This window comes from Chiloscyllium plagiosum, chromosome 24, assembly GCF_004010195.1.
Source record: "Chiloscyllium plagiosum isolate BGI_BamShark_2017 chromosome 24, ASM401019v2, whole genome shotgun sequence".
NCBI lineage: Eukaryota > Metazoa > Chordata > Chondrichthyes > Orectolobiformes > Hemiscylliidae > Chiloscyllium > Chiloscyllium plagiosum.
Genome location: NC_057733.1, coordinates 20,215,329 through 20,220,838, shown reverse-complemented (window position 1 = coordinate 20,220,838; position 5,510 = coordinate 20,215,329).

Genomic DNA, 5,510 nt, shown 5'->3' with positions numbered 1-5,510 from the left:
CATCATCACTGAGGTATTTTATTTACTTTATGGTTGCTCTGTTTCTAGAAAATAGCCTTGTAGTCTTGGTACACTACAAGGCAATGATATATTATAGATTACATGACACAACATATTATCGCTGGTGATTTTCACATGTGGCAGATCAGCAAATATAAAAATCAAAACATCAGTTTAGAATACACATTTTCAAAAGGGTAATGAATATTTACTGAAAAGCAGAAATTTGCAGATTGATTTTAAAAGAAGAAGGGAGGAAGACTAATGCATCATTCTTTCAAAAAGCCAGCACAAAACTGATGGATCAAATAGCCTCCTTTGCTGTATGTTTTTTTTCATGCAATCTCTTCTTTTAGTGCAGCAATAGGTGATCTTGTGAAAACTATATTTTGTTTTTCTTTTTGAGCTGATATAGAATCACAGTCATACAGATGCACAGCACAGAAACAGACCCTTCGGTCCAACTCATCCATGCTGACCAGATATCCCAACCCAACCAGCATCCAGCCCATATCCCTCCAAACCCTTCTTATTCATATGCCCATTCAGATGCCTTTTAAATGTTGCAATTGTACCAGCCTCCACCACTTCTTCTGGCAACTCATTCCTACACATACCACCCTCTGTGTGAAAAAGTTGCCCCTTAGGTCTCTTTTATATTTTTCCCCTCTCATCCTAAATCTATGTCCTCTAGTTCTGGACTCCCCAACCCCAGGGAAAAGATTAGATTAGATTCCCTACTGTATGGAAACAGGCCCTTCGGCCCAACAAGTCCACATTGACCATCCGAAGAATAATCCACCAGACCCATTCCTCTGCCCTATATTTACCCCAACTAATGCACCTAACACTATCGGCAATTTAGCATAGCCAATTCACCTGGCCAGCACATCTGTTGGACTGTGGGAGAAAACTGGAGCATCCAGAGGAAATCCACACAGATACGGAGAGAATGTGCAACACACAAACAGTCACCCAATGCAGGAATTGAACCAGGGTCCCTGGTGCTGTGAGGCAGCAGTGCTAACTGCTGAGCCACCGTGCCACCCATGTGGCAAAAGGACTTTGCCAAAAAGACTTTGTCTATTTACTTTATCCATGCCCTTCGTAATTTTATAAACCTCTATAAAGTCACCCCTCAGCCTCCGATGCTCCAGGGAAAATATCCCCAGATTATTCAACCTCTCCCGATAACTCAAATCCTCAAACCTTGGCAACATCCTTGTAAATCTTTTCTGAACCCTTTCAAGTTTAACAAGATGGGAAGGAGACCAGAATTGCATGCAATATTCCAAAAGTAGCCTAACCAATGTCCTGTAGAGCCACAATATGACCTTCCAACTCCTGTACTCAGTACTTTGACCAATAAAGGAAAGCATACCAAACTTCTTCTTCATTATCCTATCTATCTGTGACTCTACTTTCAAGGAGTTATGAACCTGCACTTCAAGGTGTCTTTGTTCAGCAACACTCCCTAGGACCTTATCTTTAAGTGTGTAAGTCCTGCTAAGATTTGCTTTCCCAAAATGCAGCACCTCGCAGTTATATGAATTAAATTCCATCTGCCACTGCTCAGCCCACTGGCCCATCTGATCAAGATCCCATTGTAATCTGAGGTAACCTTCTTCGCTGTTCACTACACCTTCAATTTTGGTGTCATCTGCAAACTTACCAACTATACCTCTTATGCTCCCATCCAAATCATTAAATGATGAAAAGTAGTGGACCCAGCACCCTTCCTTGTGGCACTCCACTGATCATAGCCTCCAGTCTCTGTCATCTACCTTTGAGCCAGTTGTGTATCCAAATGGCTAGTTCTTCTTGTATTCCATGAGATCTAACCTTTCTAACCAGTCTGCTATGGGAAACCTTGTCAAGCGCCTTACTGAAGTCCATACAGATCATGTCCACCGCTCTGCCCTCATGAATCGTCTTTGTTACTTCTTCAAAAAACTCAATCAAGTTCGTAAGACATGATTTCCCAAGCACAAAGCCATGTTGACTATTCCTAATCAGTCCTTGCCTTTCCAAATACATGTACATCCTGTCCCTCAGGATTCCCTCCAATAACTTGCCCACCACCGACGTCAGGCTCACCGATCTATAGTTCCCTGGATTGTCTTTACCACCTTTTTTAAATAATGGCACCACGTTAGCCAACCTCCAATCTTCCAGCATCTCACCTGTGACTATCGATGATACAAATATCTAAGCATGGGGACCAGCAATCACTTCCCTAGCTTCCCACAAAGTTCTAGGGTGCACCTGATCAGGTCCTAGTATGAATTGTTTGCTGATGTTTGTGATAAAGCAGCTTCCTTAAATTTGATCTGCAGTGCATGCCACTGGTTGACTTGAGCTGAAAAGTTGTTATTAACCTTTATTCATATCATAACACATGTCTCAAACAAAGTTAAACAGCATTTTAATAGTTAGTGAAAGGAAGGGATTGTTAACTTCATTAGTGTAACTAATATTTTGTACATTGAACTAGTTTGATAATAGTAAGGGTTAATAGTAAGGAATCTGTTTTGGAGTGTGTAAGATGATTTATTTGACCGATATTAATTAATATTAAAAAGAAACATGAACTTTACAAACCATTCTGGGATTTAAATTTCAAAAAGAATGATCAGCTCACTTGGAAATCTTTCGTCGGAAATCTTTCGTCAGAAATCTCAGTAGCAGCAAGCTCTTCTGCCTTTGTGACTGCTGGACTGAACAATAAGGGTATGGTGTGGCCTGGTTACATTATTATCGAGATGGGCTGCGAAAGACTGTGTGAGAAAAGTTGCCATGGGTCATGGAGGGAAACAACACTTAGCTAAAATATGGAAGAATTCAGCACCATGTCTCAATTGTTGTGAAAACCCATCTAGCTCACAGATGTCCTTCAGGAAAGAAATGTCCTTCAGGAAAGAAAATCTGTTTAATTTAATCTGTCCTTACCCATCTGGTCTGCATGTGATTTCAGATCAACAGTAATGAGTTTCACTCTTAATTGCTCTCTGAAATGGTCTAGAGAGACAATGAGGGATGGACAACAAATGTAAACCAGGAATAAAGTAATACATAATTACATATGCCAAATGCTTAAAAGCTAGGTTTATTTGTTCAATTTCCTGATTTTCAGATGTTTTATTCACATAGAAAGGTAACTCTATTGTATATCATTTGAGACAATCATAAACTTGCACCTCTTTTCAATTCCCTGTACTCCCAAGGTTCCACAGTTGCAGGATTCTGGTCCAGTATTCTGGTCAGTCTCTCATCTTTACAGGATGTAAAATTCAACTCATCTAACATTTGCCTGCTTTCACCCCTTCTTATGCCAATCATTCACTATTAACAGTATATTCTGCATTCTGTTCTAATACCCTAGTATACTTATGTAAGGTATGATTTGTCTGGTTAGCATGCAATACACAAGATTAGATTAGATTCCCTACAGTGCGGAAACAGGCCCTTCGGCCCAACCAGTCCACACCGATCCTCCGAAGAGTAACCAACCCAAACCCATTTCCCTCTGCCTAGCTCCTAGCACTATGGGCAATTTAGCATGGTCAATTCACCTAACCTGCACATCTTTGAACTGTGGGAGGAAACCAGAGCACCTGGAGGAAACCCACGCAGACACAGGGAGAATGTGCAAGCTTCACACAGACAGCTGCCCAAGGCTGGAATCAAACCTGGGACCCTGGCACTGTGAGGCAGCAGTGCTAACCACTGAGCCACCATGCTGCCCCATTGCTCATCACCAGTGGAGAAACTATTCACTGTCTTAATGTCAACTGGAAAACTTGCTTGCTGAGCCATCCACTGGACTGAACTAACTTAAATACAGGTGTAAGCATTGCCACTAAGTACAATTAGTCAGATGTTGTCTGTAATTTTCACTCTGCATAAGTTAAATAATATAACTCACATTACGTAAATATCTGTTAAATAATTAGCAGCAATAAATCAGTCATGTAAGGTTCAATAGAGAAATAAAAGTTCAGAATTCCTAAGTAGAAGGTATGTTAACAATGTTTGTTTAAAAAAGTTTGTTTTCTCATATCTATGAACAAAGCTGCCTTTAGTTGACATATGTGTATCAGTGAACCAATGAAAGGTTTGCATATGCAGTGTGCTATGTGAGTGACAACTAGTGTCACAGTTTAGTTTATAGTGTTTTGTTCCTTTGTTTCATTGACCTGTAACTCTTCATCGACCAGCATTGGCACCACTAGAGGCAGTTAAAATCAAATAGGCTAAGAGATAGAACAGACAATGACCAAAAGTCAGATGCACGTTGAAAACAATTGTAAGTACTTCAAAATCTACTGAATAATCAGACCTTTCAAAATAAAAGTGATATTTTTGCTCTCACTGTGAAACCTCCTGAACTGATATAAAGAGGAGCCTAGAAAATAAGTTTTAATTCAATGTTTGTCTTATTTACAAAATAAGCCATTACAAACGTGTAGCTCCTAACTCCAAGATTCACAATCAGTGTCAAGTGTCTCCAACTTAAAATCATATTTTCAGTAAAATAAAATTAACATTGTTAAGTAATGAGCCACTTCTTAAAGGGGGCTGTTAAAAAATAACTCCAGGGGCATCTTATCAACTTAAAGTAATATTGACTCGGCTGATAATGCATTCCAGCCCCTGTATTGCCAGCTGGTTGTGGAAAGTAGTGCATCTTTTTATGTATCCAATGATAAATTGTATCATCCTGCATGCACCTTAATCTTACGTCATACAGCAAACAGCGTTTATAGAAATTATAGAATCTTCTAAAATTGAAAACTTGGGGAATATCAAGGCAGATAGAAATTCAAATGAAGCAAAGTTTCAATCAACATTTGGATGCGAATCTGTATGTAAAGAGGATTTAACTCCTTAAAATTAAAGATAAAGAATTTACTAACAACTTAAAAAAAACAAAACCACAACTGTATATAAGAAAGGATATGCTAGAATCAGAGGCAGTTCAAAGCAATTTACTCAGCTAATTCCCAGGATGAAAGCACTGACATAGCCAGAATGGCTAAACCGGTTAAGTCTTTCTTCGTTAGAGTTTAGAAGCGTGAGGAATGAACTTTTAGAAACATACAAGATTGTGAAGGAGCTTGACAAGGTAAATATTAAGATGTTTCCACTACTGAGGAAATCTCGAACAAAGCGGCATTGTTACAGAATAATCGGAGATTCATTTAAAACTGAGATGCAAAAGAGTATCAGGTAAATATCAAATTCAAAATCACACAACACCAGGTTATAGTCCAATAGGTTTAATTGGAAGCACTAGCTTTTGAAGCGCTGCTCCTTCATCAGGACAACCTCCTGAGGGGCCTGACGGGCCAAATTGTCTACTTCTGCTCCTGTTTCTTATGAACAGCTGGTGAATCCCAGCAGCTTCATCAGTTGAAGGTTAGATTCACAATTTGAGCCACAAGTTTGAACTCTGACTTCACACAAAACCATCCTCACTGCATTGATGAGGAACTCATGTGAAAACTCTA